The 16,247-nt window shown below is 40.8% G+C and overlaps 1 protein-coding gene across 16 annotated transcripts in view; it reads left to right on the top strand.

Annotated features, from left to right (window-relative positions):
- The first annotated feature begins 274 nt into the window (after positions 1 to 274).
- Positions 275 to 16,247, top strand: part of KTN1 (kinectin 1) — a 110,708-nt gene continuing 94,735 nt past the window's right edge. For 8 of the 16 annotated variants that reach the window (XM_064365892.1, XM_064365896.1, XM_064365898.1 and 5 more), the window contains exon 1: positions 275 to 413. The gene's annotated coding sequence lies outside the window, so the exon portion shown is untranslated. Of the gene's footprint in view, positions 414 to 1,926; positions 1,950 to 16,247 lie in introns of those variants that run through there. The other 8 variants (XM_064365895.1, XM_064365897.1, XM_064365899.1 and 5 more) reach the window with 3 other exon arrangements.

A 16,247-nucleotide genomic window follows, 5' to 3' on the forward strand; every position in this document is an offset into this window, starting at 1 on the left:
AGACCAACCTTCTGGGGAGGAGAGAGCAGGGCTACTGAACGCAGGGCATTCCGCGGAGCCTCCAGCCCCTGAGCGCCCACCCTCGGCCCAGCTGGGGGACGCGGTCTCGGGAGAAAAGCCCGGAATCCCGAGGCGACCGGCCGCTAGTTGCGGGTACCGGAACGCGTGGGCGGGAGCGCTGAGGCAGAGGCGGGCGGGCGTCTGTCCCTTTAAGGGGCCGGTCTCCGGGCGCCGCCGGCCCAGACGCCCGGACGTGCCGGGGCCGCCCCGCCCCGAAGCCGCCCGTTTCCTGCCGAGCGGCGCGACGGCACCTGAGCTACTGCGGCGGCGGCGGCGGCGCCTCGGAGCGGGCGGCCCGGGCTGTAGTGCCGGCGCCGCCGCGTCTTTCCGGTCTCCTTCCCCGGCCGCGCAGGGTGAGGGAGAGCAGGCCGCACCGGGCCGGGCGCCGGAGGCGGCAGGGAGCGCGGGGGGAGGCGGCGCCGGCCGCGGGGTCCTGGGGCAAGCGGGAGGTCCGGGCAGGGCGGGGGGCGCGGCCGCGGGGCTGGGGCGCCGCCCGCCGGGTAGGCCTCGGGCATCCGGTCGCCGGCGCCGGGCTCCTGCTCGGGCCGGGACGCCGTAGGGGGCGTGCTCGGAGGGGCCTCCTCGGCCTCGCGGGGCCGCCCAGGCCCTGACCCCGGCTCTGTCGCGGCGCCCGGGGCGCGGCAGAGGGACACCCCCCTCCTCCGCAAGGACGACTCCAGAGGGGGAGGTCGGCCCAAAAGGGCCCTGGGGTGACCGACGCACCTATTTTTAGCCAGGCCTGAGGGCCCCCGGGAGGGAAGGTGGATTACCGTCGCCTCGGCCGGTGGACGGACGCAGCGCGTCTCCGGCGGTGTCCCTGGGCCGGAGCTGGGCCATGCTTACGCCATGCTGGAATTCCAGTCCTCGCTGCTGCCTCCGGCTGCCCGGGGACCCGGCCCGGGCGCTGTCCCCCTTCCCTGGCGCCCCTCCCGCTGCCTAGTGCGAGTTCCCAGGTCAGGGCGGGAGGCGGTTGGGCACGGAAAGCAGCGTGAGGGGAGACTTTGGAAAAATCCATGGAGCACCCTCGAGATTGGCGAAGTTATCCCTTCCTCTCCCCGAGGGGTGTGTCTTAGCGATTCTGCTGGACCCCTTCAGTTTCCCACAGTGAGATTTTTGGCCTTGGGGACCTCGCCGGAAAACTACACGAGTAGTCTAGAGAGAAGTCGTCTGGCCCTCAGCCATGCGCTTGGTGTGGGATGTGCAGCCCCGCACGCTGGCGTTGGAGGCGCTGGGTGCACTAGACGCGGGCAGCCCCGGACGCGGACAACGGTGTCCCAGCCTCGCCCCGCTGCACCTTGACTAGGTTAGGTTAAAAGTAAGCGTTCAGTGTTAGCCCTTCTTCCTCCTGGGAGGAAGGAGGAATCTAAATTCATAACTGTGTGGGGCTTATATCAGAAACGGATTCTTTAGCAGCTGTTTGAGTTAGTAGTGCTTAAAAAGCTGTATATGAAGTTAACTGTTCACATAAAGTTGTGGATTTTTTTTTTTTTTTTGAGATGACTTCGTGGAAAGCCTTGAAAAATTTATATACCTATAGCCAGCACAGCTAAAGATAAGCATCTTGAGGTGAACGAAACGTTCCGAATTGTGTAGGAGTTGACTTTAAAGTTAGAATTTTGGCTAAATTAGGTTGCATTTGTTTTCCTTCACTCACCAAGCAGGCAAATGGCAACAGTGTCTCCAGTTTGGTCCAAAGCAGTAGCTAGTGAGACTTGGGATAATGTTCCCAAGAATAACACTGAATTACTCTGGAATGTTTTGGGTAGACATGCCTTGTAATAGACTTTCATATTTGGTGTGTTGCGTGATAAACAAGGCTCTTTTTTTCCCCCCTTTTTCCTTTTGTCTTTAGTTTAAGGATCTAACCTGAAATAGCTGGGTCTATTTTGGTAAGTTCCCCTCCCACCCCAACACTGAGTTACAAATGTCTCTTCTAATTTTGTACTTTCAGCAGACAATACCTTATCAAGTGAGCTCAGAGAATAAGATGTTCTACTTAATTTATTTGACTGATAACGAATCTGAAAATATAACAAGCTATTGAAAAATTTTCTTAAATACTTGAAAATTATAAAGAATATAAAGTATTTAACTCTTAATGATTCAGGGTCAGCATTATGAAGGGACATTTATTTACGATTTTGTTTCCGATTTAGATCTTTATATATTCTTTTAATACCAGTAGTCTCGTCTGTTTGATGTTGTTTTTCCCTAAAAATTCCTCACTTCAGGCCTCCTTCTGGTTTATAGGCTTTAATCTGCTTTTGGTAGGGAGATGGTTTTAATAATTATATGTTTAATACTAGTTAATATGGCTTTTTAAAATCGTCTAAAACGTGAAAAACTTTTTGAGGCTTAACTTCTAAAGAACCCATATTAAGATTGTCGCTGTTGTTAAGTTCTTAACTTGAATTTAAAGTTATGGTTAAAAGGTCTTAATCAGCCTGTCATGATGATGGCACATAGAATACTGGAGCAAACTTTTTTTTTTAAGTTGAGTATGTCTTACACATTTCCTGTGTGTATAAGTTCTTAACTTGAATGGAAGGTGTATTTTTCGTTGTATGCTTATAATATTTATAGCAAATGAAATTGTAACCTAAAAGATTTCCAATACTTTGTAAAACTATAAAAGTGTTACTGAACTTAATGGTTTTAGTAAGGTTTTGGTTCTCTTGGGAATCTGACCTAATATGTAATAAATGAGAAAAACTACTTTGCAAGATCATTCATATATTTGAGAATACATCTTACGACCTGCTTGTTCTCTGTACTGTTTTCAGTGACTTTGAAGGTAAATCCAGAGTATACTTAGAGGATAGAAGCAAGTGATTATTTCTCTAGAAGTGACATTGATGCTCACTCATGCACAAAGAGAATTGCATTTCATTGCTTCCTTTTTCAGTTTCTGTGAACATGACTTTTGAGTGTCCTGATCAGAAAAATGTAATTTATTTGTAAATCGCTGGGAAAACATTGGTTTAGATGAGAATGTAAGGCTTTTTTCCCCCTCTATAAATAGAAAATTAAACAGTAAGGAGAAGAACCTTATGTGCTGTGAACTAAGGAGTTTAATTTAACCTTCAGTATCTGAGGTCTAGAGAAAGAGAAATAATGATAGTTTACAACTGTGTGCCAGGCTGTTGTGCTTAAATGTATTTTTGGTCTTTGACAGGTAGCAGTGAAAACTAGGCTATTTCTTTTTCTTTTTTTAAAAATGGTACAAGTGTTTAATTGGTTTTATGTAAAAAGAAAATAGGCAAGATATACTTTTAATTCTAACAATAATTTTAGTAGACACTGATAGGAAATATAGTGTTCCTAGGAAATACATAGGACATACTGTGAAAAAAAGTTATGGCTTAGTATTTTATGACTCACCTTAACTACTACAGGCTGATTAAGAAGTTTTAAAAATCTGGTTTCAGCAAAGTGATTTATACACTAAGTGTAATTTGTTTGCACTCTTCTTCCAGGACATTCTGCTTTTTGGGCTTTCTTCTTACTAATTGCTTTGTTCATTGTATCTTATGGATTATCTTCTACTCTTAAAGTTGACATGCTCAGTCCTTGTTTCACTTTTCTTTTTATATTCCTCTGACGATCTTATCCAGTGTCATGGTTTTAAATACCCATATGCTGATGGCTCCCATATTTATACCTCTAGCCCAGACTTTCCACACATCTCGTTAGGCCTATCTACTTAGATGTGCAGTGGTCAACTCCAACTAAACTTACATATTTTTCCTTAAACCTACCTCATATACAGCCTAGCCCATCTTATCTGGAGGCAGCTCCATCCAGCATTCAGGTAAAAAAACGTTGGAGTCATCCCTGACTTACCTCTTTCACACTTAGGATTCTGTGCTCTGTCTTATCTTGAAAATATAACCAGAATCCAATCAGTACTTACTGTCTCCACTGCTCACTAGCCTGGTCCAAGCCATTCTTATCTCTTACCTAGATTTCTGCTATTAGCCTCCTAACTGATCTCCCTGCCTCTGCACTAGCTCTCTACAGTCTTCTCAACACAGCAACTGGATTGTATCACTTACCTTCTCAGAATGCTACAGTGACTTTTTCTATGCAGAGTGAAAGCTGAAGGTCTTAACGTCCTCAAGGCCATACAGAATCTGGACACTTCCGCTCTCCCCATTCCCCCTTACCTCTAAGGTTAGCTACTATCTTCCCTCTGCTTATTTCCCTCTGGCCGGATTGGCTTTCTTAGGACAGCTACATAGGCCAGACACTGCCCTAAACACTTAGGATCCATCAATAAACAAAACAGATGAAAAGCTCTGCCCTGATAGTTATGTAATAGTGTGTGTTTGAGGGCAAGGGAAGGAGGTGGTAAACACAATCAAGAGGAAATTATATAGTATTTCCTTCGTCTGGCAAGAAGGTGACAAGTGCTATGGAGGAAACAGTGCTGTTTTTTACCCTGGCTGTTGCCCCTCTTTAGGTCACTTTTTTTCTGAAGATACATGCATGGCTTATTGTCTTTGTCTAGTCTTTGCTTTTAAAATGTCACTTTCTTTAAAAGATCTGCTTATTTTATTTAAAACTGCACTCCCCTACGTCTAATTCTTGTACCTTGCTGTTTTCTTTATAGCACTTGTCACCTTCTGTCATACTATATAATTTCCTGATTGTGTTTATTGTTTCTTCCCTGTACTCCTGTACACATAGTATTATATAACTTCTATGAGGGTAGGCTTTTTGTCTGTTTTGTTTATTGATGACTCTCAAGAGTTCAGAGCAGTGTGTAGCACGTAGCAGGTCCTCAATAAGGATTTGTTGAACAAAATAATTAAATCCTGACTGGGTGTGATGACTCACATCTGTAATGTCAGTACCTCGGGGGACCGAGGTAGATGGAGTGTTTGAGCCCAGCAGTTCAAGACAGCCTGGGCAACATGGCAAAACCCTGTCTCTACAAAAAATATAAAAATAGCTAGGCATGGTGGCATGCACCTGTGGTCCCAGCTTCTTGGGAGGCTGAGGTGGGAGGATTGCTTGAGACAGGGAGGTAGAGGTTGCAATGAGCTGAGATCCTGCCACAGCACTCCAGCCTGGGTGACAGAGTGAGACCCTGTCTCAAAAAAAAAAAAAGAAAAAGAAAAGAAAAGAAATTCTCATCTTGCATTTCTTCCTTTGATGGATACCTTGTTATTGGATACATGTAGTTTACAGTTTTCTCCTTTCCTCTTTTAGGGATGGGCAGAGAGTGGAAGAAAGTGGCATGGAGCCTTTGGGAACTGCTTGGTGGAGGGAGTGATATTAGAGTGTGGTAGAGATCCTCTTACATATCCCACATGATTAGGACCATTCATTAGTTAATTCAAAAAGTTGATTAAAGCGAGGGCTCAAACTATATATGCACCTTAAATGTTTTCACTTAAAACATTTGCTTTTACTTTTATTTGCCTGTCTTTTTATTTGTACTGATTTCTTAAAATAAAGGTTATCCTGATTTTTCTTTCATAGATTGTACTTTGAAAGCATTATCTATGATTTTTAGTATTGGTTTATTTTCTTTTTTCTTTTCTTTTTCCTATACGGAGTCTTGCTCTATCACCTAGGCTGGAGTGCAATGGCGTTTTTGGCTCACCGCAACTTCTGCCTCCCAGGTTCAAGCGATTCTTCTGCCTCAACCTTTTAAGTAGCTGGGATTACAGGTGGCTGCCACCACGCCTGGCTAATTTTTGTGTTTTTAGTGGAGATGGGGTTTCACCATGTTGGCCAGGCTGGTCTTGAACTCCTGATCTCAGGTAATTTGCCCACCTCAGCCTCCCAAAGTGTTGGAATTACAGATGTGAGCCACCGCGCCCAGCCTGGTATTGGTTTCTTTAAAGTGGAATGAAAATGTAGGAACTGGGAAACTCTCCAATTATAAAATCTTTATGGATTTTTTCCAGTTATTCATCAAGGCTTTCCAAAGGATTTAATGTCATTTTTATAGAAATAATACCTTTTGACTCTATTTTCACATTTAATGGATTTATAGAAATAAGTGAGTAGGAGAGTAACTGCTAGCCAGAAAAGCTTTCTGAAGACACCAGACCCTGTATTTTTACAAAGGAGGAGAATGTCAGTTAATCCAGTGAGAGAGCCTTTAAGACAGCTTCCACTTTGAATAGGTTTCATAGGGGCCATAGGATCATAGCAGCCTAATGATTACTAGAGGAGAATGTTATTTACCTATATTTATTTATTTTGACTCTGAGTAACATCTACAATTAGTTATCAGAACTTAACATGAATTCAAGTAAGTACATTGTCTATCAGGACACATGATGTTATACTATATTTTCACTGGAAAATGTGGGACAGTTCTTCTTACAGATGAGTCACTGAGTTGTCAAGGAAACAGTCTGGTCTGGTATAATAGGCTGGAATTCAGTAGTTAGGAGACCTACAGGTCTTAGACCTTATTAACTCTAAGGTTTTATGCAAGTTCTTTATTGTCCAGTTCTTTAATTACATAGTGTCCTGTGCTATAGTGGAAAGAGCGTGAACACTAGGGAGTCTGAAGACCTTGAGCTTGAATTTAGTTTTGCTAGTCAGTGCCACTTACTGTATGTGTGATCTTAACCTGTATTAACTTGCCTAAGGCTCACTAGGGAATTATTTTATCTCAGTAGTTGCCTCATAAGTGATAGCTAACATTAGAGTACCTATTTGCTGTTAGACTATAAATGCTTTATGTGCATTATCATATTTAGTCCTCTAAACAACCTTATGTGGTAGGTACTGTTTGGTAAAAACCAGGGAGACTAGTTAAATGATTTGTTCAAAGACGCAGCAAATGTCTTTAGGAGGAGACTGAATTTTAACTGAGGCATTCTGACTTAGCCCATTTTTACCCATTGAGCTGTTTTATAAGAATGCTTTCTGAAAAAATATAAAACGCCGTCCATGTGTAGTTGTCTAATATTAGGTGTTAGTTACAAAGCTAAATTAAGGCCACAAGGATCCCTCCCCACCATGGGAGTTAGAAGATTAACTGTTTAGTGTTTAAATTTAAAGACTTGAAGTTTTTCATTTACTATTTTCAAGAGAAAATAGTAAAAGCTACTTAAACCACATGCTACAAAATGTTTTAGTTACATGGAAAGCAGTAGATAGAATGTCATCCGTTTAGTTACCAAGAAATTTTTCTGTCTCATTTCCTGCGTATGTTCATTATGAGTTATTCTTACATGATCTTACAGACATTTCTTAATGGTTACCTCAGAAAAGCTAACCCTGATTACACTATCTAAAATGCATATCCTCCCTGTTCTTTGTTGCAGCCTTATTTTTCTCCGTTGCACCATCAGTCACTACCTGACATTATAATACGCTTATTTCTTTTTTTTTTTTTGAGATGGAGTTTTGCTCTCGTTACCCAGGCTGGAGTGCAATGGCGCGATCTTGGCTCACCGCAACCTCTGCCTCCTGGGTTCAGGCAATTCTCCTGCCTCAGCCTCCTGAGTAGCCGGGATTACAGGCATGTGCCGGGATTACAGCTAATTTTTTTTTGTATTTTTAGTAGAGACGGGGTTTCACCATATTGACCAGGATGGTCTCGATCTCTTGACCTCGTGATCCACCCGCCTTGGCCTCCCAAAGTGCTGGGATTACAGGCGTGAGCCACTGCGCCTGGCCCGCTTATTTCTTTATATAGTTGGCATCTCACCTACAAGATTATAAGCGTTGTGAGGCAGGGACTGTGTCTTGTTCATCACTGTAAGCTGTATGTCTGACCCTTAGGTAGTGCTTAACTTGAATGAAGGATGCTTGAAAATGATTGAGACTCATTGAGTTTTTTGCTTTACTTGCCATCCTTTATTAGAATGGCTGAGTGGTATTTGGAATGCCATATAAAGTGAAACTCTAAGAATAAGGGTTTCATGGAATACTCTGCAGTCGTAAAAAGGATGAGTTCTTGTCCTTTGCAGGAACATAGATGAAGCTGGACACCATCATTCCAAGCAAACTAACACAGCAATGGAAAACCAAACACTGCATGTTCTCACTCATAAGTGGGAGTTAAACAATGAGAACACATGGACACAGGAAGGGGAATATTACACACTGGGACCTGTTGGAGGGTGGGGGGCTAGAGGAGGGATAGCATTAGGAGAAATACCTAATGTAGATGACGGGTTGATGAGTGCAGCAAACCACCATGGCATATGTATACCTATGTAATCTGCACATTATGCACATGTACTCCAGAACTTAAAGTATAATAATAATAATAATAATAAGGGTTTCAGGTTTTTACTCTTGGGAGAGTGGAATGGAAAACAATTTAAAACATGAATTTCAGCAAAATACTTGTGCTTAGGCTGGGTGCAGTGGGTCATGCCTGTAATCCCAGCACTTTGGGAGGCCGAGGTGGGTGGATCGTGAGGTCAGGAGTTTGAGACCAGCCTGGCCAACATGGTGAAACTCCATCTCTACTAAAAATACAATAATTAACCAGGCGTGGTGGCGCACCTGTAATCCCAGCTACTTGGGAGGCTGAGGCAGGAGAAGCATTTGAAACTGGAAGGCGGAGTTTACAGTGAGCTGAGATTGCGCCACTGCACTCCAGCCTGGGTGAAAGAGTGAAACTCTCAAAAAAAACAAAAACACAAACAAACAAACTTGTGCTAAGTACCAGTTAATCTTGTTCATCAGTAATGTAAGTGTTCTAAGTGGAATCTGTACATAAATAATTAAGTGAATGCCTGTGTTTAGATCTAATTATCTTTTGAAATAAAATTGGACAAACTAAGCTATGCACCAAAAACTCCCTGTGTTCTGAATGCTGTGTTGCAGAACATTGAAGATGTTTCCTTAAATCTGTAATATCCACACAGATTGAATTCACTTACGTGCTACTGACTTGTACTTACCTACTTTATTGGGAAGTCATGTTCATTTGAAATGTTTCCTATAATTATTTTACATAGTTTTCTATAGCCTGGATCTCTTCGGTTTGGCTGAACGTCGTGATTTCTGTGAAGGGAATTTCTCAAAGTAGTATTTAGTGCTCTTATTTCTGGGTACAGTTTCAGGCACTGTGCTGTATAATCTGCTTGGTACTCCATTGCTGGGGAATCATTTCTTAAATAGCTTCCAGTTTGACCTAGATGTTTGCTGTAATTTTAAGTTTAAACTGGATCCTTTTTGTGAAAGTGGCTTTAGTTCTTTTGCTTTGTTTTTTTTTTTTTAGTCTAAATAATTGGATTTAGTTTTAACTTGAAGTATTTCTGAGCTTGAAAATTTTGGAGTTTTTTTTTTTTTGAAAGAAAAAGAGAAAAAAAAAAGAAAGAAAAAGGGGAAGAGAAAGAGGGAGAGAGAACGGGAATCTTGTTCTATTGCCCAGGCTAGAATACAGTCTAAAAATGGGTGTTAAAAACCTCTTTTATGCCAATGATTGCGCTTAACAATGGAGATAGGAGGGAATGAGGGAAGAAAATAACAAATAAGCAGCCAACCAATATTTCATTTAAACCTGTGAAATGCTATGCAACTGGTGAGGAGTGATTTACTTCCAATTATGTGATCGCTTTTAGAATAGGTATGATGTGATACTGAGAAAAATATGTTTTGTGGATTTGGGGTCGAGAGTTCTGTAAATATTTGTTAAGTTTACTTGTTCCAGGTCTGAGTTCAAGTCCTGGATATCCTTGTTAATTTTCTATCTCGTTGATCTAATATTGACAATGTAATATTAAAGTCTCCCACTATTATTGTGTGGGAGTCTAAGTCGCTTTGTAAGTCATTAAGAACTTGCCTTATGTATCTGGGTGCTCCTGTATTGGGTGCGTATATATTTAGGATCGTTAGCTCTTCTCGTTGCATTAATCCTTTTACCATTATGTAATGTCCTTCTTTGTTTCTTTTGGTCTTTGTTGCTTTAAAGTCTATTTTATCAGAGACGAGAATTGCAACGCCTGTTTTTTTTTTGCTCTCCATTTGGTTGATAAATCTTCCTCTATCCTTTTGTTTTAAGTCTTTGTGTATCCTTGCATGTGAGATGGGTCTGGATACAGCATACTGATGGATTTTGGCTTTTTATCGAATTTGCCTGTTTAAGTCTTTTGATTGGGGCATTTAATTCATTTAAATTTAGGATTAATATTGATTTATGTGAGTTTAATACTGCCATTTAATGCTGGCTGGCTGTTTTGCCAATTAATTGATGTAGATTCTTCATAATGGTGATGCTCTTTACCTTTTGGTATGTTTTTGGAATGGCTGATACAGGTGGTTCCTTTCTATGTGTAGTGCTTGTTTCAGAAGCTCTTGTAAAGCAGGCCTAGTGGTGATGAAATCTCTGAGTACTTGCTTGTTTGCAAAAAATACTATTTTTCTTTAATTTATGAAGCTTAGTTTGGCTGGATATGAAATTCTGGGTTGAAAGTTCTTTAAGGATGTTGAATATTGGCCCCCACTCTCTTCTGGCTTGTAGGATTTCTGCTGAGAGATCTGCTGTGAGTCTGATAGGCTTCCCTTTGTGCGTAACCTGACCTCTCTCTCTGGCTGCCCTTAGTATTTTCTCCTTCGTTTCAACCCTGGTGAATCTAACGATTTTGTGCCTTGAGGTTGCTCTTCTTGAGGAATATCTTTGTGGTATTCTCTATATTACCTGGAGTTGACTATTGTCCTGCCTTGCTAGGTTGGGAAAATTTTCCTGGATAATATCCTGAAGAATATTTTCCAGCTTGGATTCATTTTCTTTGTCACATTCAGGTACACCTATCAAACGTAGATTTGGTCTTTTCACATAGTCCCATATTTCTTGGAGACTTTGCTCATTCCTTTTTTATCCTTTTTTCTCTAATCTTGTCTTCTCGTTTTATTTCATTAAATTGGTCTTCGACCTCTGATATCCTTTCTTCTGCTTGATCAGTTTGACTGTTAAAACTTGTGCATACTTCGGCAAAGTTCTCGTATTGTGTTTTTCAGCTCTGTTAATTCGCTTATATTCCTCTGTACATTGTCTATTCTCGTTAGCATTTCGTCAAACCTTTTTTCAAGGTTCTTAGTTTCTTTGCATTGGGTTAGAACATGTTCTTTTAGCTCACAGGAGTTTCTTATTATCCACCTTCTGAAGCCTGATTCTGTCAATTCATCACACTCGTTCTCCATCAGGCCTTGTTCCCTTGCTGATGAGGAGCTGCGATCCCCTGTAGGAGGAGAAGCATTCTGATTTCAGATGTTCTCAGCCTTTTTGCAGCGGTTTCTTCCCATCTTTGTGGATTTATCCACCTGTTGTCTTTGTAATTGACGACTTTCAGATTGGTCTCTTGAGTGGACTCTGGCTTGTTGGTAATGAAGTGTTTTCTGTTTCTTAGTTTTCCTTCGGCGGACGCCTCTCCGCCACAGAGCTGGACCTTCCCGGGTTCAGCTGTGCTTGCTGTGAAACTCTCAATCCTCAGCACTTCCAATTGCTGTTTTTTTTTTTTGTGGGGGTGGGACCAGCCGATCCCCATGGCCTGACTCCCTGTCTTAGAGCCTCTTCTTTTTTTTTTTTTTTTTAGTTGAACGGTCGACTCTTTCCCAGGTGTTCTAGTCACCCGCTGATAAGGCGCCGAAATCTGTGTAGTTTCCCCTGCTCGACCCACTGTGCCGGCTGAAACAGCGGTGTTGAGATTCGTCGTGCTCTTCTGCCCGGTTATCTCCCGGTCTGGCTTCCTGGTTCAGTCTCCCCTTCAATCAGCTGAATGGGCGACTCCGCCTTCCCGGAGCTCCAAACGCCAACTAAAAGGGCACCCAGTCCCATATACTCCACAGTGAGAACCACCGCGCCGGGGCACCGGCAAAACAGCTGCGCCGGCCAAAAGATTTGCACTGGCGACCCGTGGGGCTCCTCTGCTGGGAATCTCCTGGTCTGTGGGCAACAATAATTCGTCTGGAAGTGTGGCATCCACTCACTCTCTGCGCTTTCACTGGGAGCTACAATCCTGAGGTGTTGCTAATTGGCCATCTTGGATCTCTCTCTGGAGTACTTTTCAAATAAAAAATTCAGCTGGCCTTTGGACAGTAGGGGCTCCAGCTCTCTGTGCAGTCAAAAATTTTTGTGTAACTTTTGACTCTTCAGAAACTTAACTACTACTACCTTACTGTTGAGTGGAAACCTTACCAATTACATAAATAGTGAATTAACATGTATTTTGTATGCTTATGTATATTATATACAGTATTCTTACAATACTAAAGAAAACAACGTTACTAAGAAAATCAAAAGACAGTACATTTACAATACTGTTTATTGATACCATAAGTTTTTATCATCTGTTTGTAAAATGAATCATCTGTCTGAAATGGTGAGCAACTGTACTGTAGACCTCAGTCTACAGTACATATCAAGTCATTCAACTTCTCCTTCTAATGTCATGACTTTTCTCTGCTTCTTGGGAGAACTTCCAGCATTACTAGTGGCACTTGGTATGGGTCCCATGGTGTTATTCAGGGGTTTACAGTGTTATGCTAAAAAAGATGAAAAATACACAGGAACTACAAGAGATCACTTTTTGCTATGATACTTTTACTGGAAGGACGGACTGCTCATATGGAGATAGAGTCATGGATAGGAGTCATGGATACTTCAGACACTTGAGCTCACAGTAATAGCAACAGGAGGTGGCTACAGAATTATTACAGTGGTGCAATATGTACTGCAGTTAATTTTATGCAGTTGTGATTTACTATTGTATCTTTGCGTTTGTTTACATTTCCTTCCATTGCAAATGACACCATGTACAGTCACCATATAGGGTCTGGTTTGTGTTTGTGTAAGTTTTAATAAATTTTAACTTTCTAATTTGTGTACGTTTTATGGTAGTAAATTATAAAATAGACTGGTATCTGCATATATTTTATGTATTAATGACATCTTTTTCTTAATTTTTTCAATATTTCTAGGCTGTGGTTTCTTTGCAAGTTTTTTTCAATTTGTTGCATTCTCCAAAATATTTTCCAATATAGTTACTGAAAAAAAATCTGCATGAATGGACCCACATAGTTTAAACCCATGATGTTCAAAGGTTAGATATACATTCAAGATTAGCCTTGGAATTATATGTAAAATATAGCCCAGGCATTTATCTTGTTTGAGGTTTTGGGGAGAAAAGAAATAATTCATAAATCTTAAGTTAGCTGTAAAGTGATGAAAGCTGAATTTTTGTCTATTCTTCTAGGATTAATTACCTGGCATAAATTGGTAGTTATATTTCATATCCTTTCAGTGTTATGTAATCTTCATTTAAGCAAAAAGTACTGGCAGCATTCAGAATAACATAGTACTTTAGGTATAAAGGGATTCTTTTTTATGAAATGGAATCTCGCTCTGTCACCCAGGCTGGAGTACAGTGGCACAGTCTTGGCTCACTGCAACCTACAACTCATTGCAACCTCTGCCTCCCTGCCCAAGGGATTCTACTGCCTCCCAAGAAGCTGGAATTACAGGTGCCTGCCACCACACCTGGCTAATTTTTGTATTTTTAGTAGAGATGGGGTTTTGCCTTGTTTGTCAGACTGGTCTCGTTCTCCTGACCTCAAGCGATCCGCCCGCCTCAGCCTCCCAAAGTGCTTAGATTACAGGCATGAACCACTGTGCTGGGCCAGAGATTCTTTAGTTATTATTCTTCATTACTATATCTGATTTCTTAAGATAGCTTTGTACTAGGTAAAACACACACACACACACACACACACACACACACACTCCTAGATATTTTCTGTAAATTTTATTTATTTATTTTTTTGAGAACGAGTTTCGCTCTTGTTACCCAGGCTGGAGTTCAATGGCGTGATCTAGGCTCACTGCAACCAAATATTTTTAATAGATTTCTTATTTTAAAGTACTTGTTTTTCTTTTTGAGGAAAATTTCTTGCAAAGTAGGAATACCTTTTTAGAATTATTCAGTGCTTTCATTGTAATTATATAAATAAAGAAGCAGGGAAACTTATGCCTGTTTGCTTGCTTGTTTTGATTTACATTTTTCTCTTCCTACTTGTCTTTTTATTGTTTTCTTCTTCTTTTTTTTTAATTTCCAAATAATCAGGCAACTGAAATCTTTTTATTGTTAAAGTTAAAACCACAATTAAATTATTCAGACATAACAGAATATATAATGTATATGTACAGTTTAAAGATAAAATATAAAATGAACATCTGTGTACTGAACACTTGTGTACCTTTCAGCTTTATTTCAATTTTTTCTTTTAAAATACATATAAAATAATGTTTTAAAAATACATGTAAGATACAAAGACATAATGAACAGCTTTGTATCTAATACACAGTTTAAGAACGTAATCCTTTTAATTTCTTTATGTCCCTCCCCACACTCTTCACTACTACCTTTCTTACCTTTGCTTTTCTTTTAGTTTTGCCAGATCTATCTGTATCCCTAAACTACTTTGTCGTTTTGTTGGTTTTTGAACTCTAAATGGAATCCTTCTGTATAAGTTTATTTGTAACTTCCTATTTCCCCTTAACTCTATTGTCTGGATATTCTTTTTTTGTTTGTTTGTTTGTGATGGAGTCTCTCTCTGTTGCCCAGGCTGGAGTGCAGTGTTGCGATCTCAGCTCACTGCAACTTCCTCCTCCTGGGTTCAAGCAATTCTCCTGCCTCAGCCTCCCAAGTAGCTGGGGTTACAGGCGCGTAACACCACACCTGGCTAATTTTTGTATTTTTAGTAGAGACTGGGTTTCACCGTGTTGACCAGGTTGGTCTCTATCTCCTGACCTCATGATCCACCCACCTTGGCCTCCCAGAGTACTGTGATTACAGGCGTGAGCCACTGTGTCTAGCCTCGGATATTCTTTCACCATGTTGTATGTAGCTCTAACTGATTTACTTTTGCTACTTCATGTATGAATATTTTACAACCTATTTCCTGTTGTTGGACATTTGGGGTTTTTAAGTTATTTTTGTTGTTAGTATGTATACACAGTGCTGCTATGAATACCTTGAATAGCATAGGTCTATTTGTTGGACTTGTGTCTCTAGGATAGTGTTTTTTTATTTTCAAACTTTTTGTTACCACTCACAATAAGAAACACGTTTTAAGTTATGACTCACTGTATTATCAGGTGTACTATTCCATGCTATTCTGTTTTATTAAAAGTAAAAATGCTGGTCAAGACTTAAATTTTTTGCTAATCGCTAATGAGTTGAGACTTAAGAGTTTAGATAGTTTCGGGGCTTATAACTAGTAATAGAATGCTGGATTGTAGGAGACATACATTTTCAACTCTATTAGTTAGTGCAAACTTGTTTTCTTTCCAATATAAATGTGTCAGTTTATTCCCATCACCAGTGTATATATGTGATGGTTCCACATTCTTTCTTATACATGATGATGGCAAAAACTAGTCAGCCTATTGTGTGTGAATTGATACATTGTACATATTGCATTTCTTTTTTTTCCTTTTGAGATGGAAGTTCCCTCTTGTTGCCCAGGCTGGAGTTCAGTGGCTTGATCTCCGCTCCCTGCAACCTCCACCTCCCGGGTTCAAGTGATTCTCCTGCCTCAGCCTCCCAAGTAGCTGGGATTACAGTCATGTGCCACTATGCCTGGCTAATTTTGTATTTTTAGTAGAAACGGGGTTTCTCCATGTTGGTCAGGCTCGTCTCGAACTCCCAACCTCAGGTGATCTGCCCACCTTGGCCTCTCAAAGTGCTGGGATTACAGGCGGGAGCCACCGCACCCGGCTTTGCATTTCTGATTAATGAAAAGAAACATTTTCAGCATTTACTGGGCACTAATTTCCTTTTCTCTGAAATGACTCTTCATTTTTCTGTTGGATTTATCTTTCTGGGTGATGAAATTTCTTCACATGTTCTGAATACTAATTATTTGCCAATTACGTGTTATAAATGTCTTCTTCCTACTTTGTGGCTTGTCTTCTGACTTTCTTATGTTGTCTCTAGTAAAAGGTAAATGTTGAATTTATCACTATTTTCATTGTATAATTTGTAATTTGTGTCTAGTTTAAAGAATTCTTCTCTACCTTAGGTTATGAAGATGTTCTTACGTGTTGTCTTATAAAGTTTTATGGTTTTATGTTGTCTCACAGTTTTTTCCCTGGAATTGATTTTTATTTCTTCACCTTTATGCTGTTTTCTTTTCTCCAGGATTTCCACTGCTGACCATTTCAGTGTTCTTTAAGGGCTAAAATGTGTTTATTTACTAGA

This window comes from Aotus nancymaae, unplaced genomic scaffold, assembly GCF_030222135.1.
Source record: "Aotus nancymaae isolate 86718 unplaced genomic scaffold, 86718_ANA_hifiasm-v0.15.2.pri h1tg000062l, whole genome shotgun sequence".
NCBI classification, from domain to species: Eukaryota; Metazoa; Chordata; class Mammalia; order Primates; family Aotidae; genus Aotus; species Aotus nancymaae.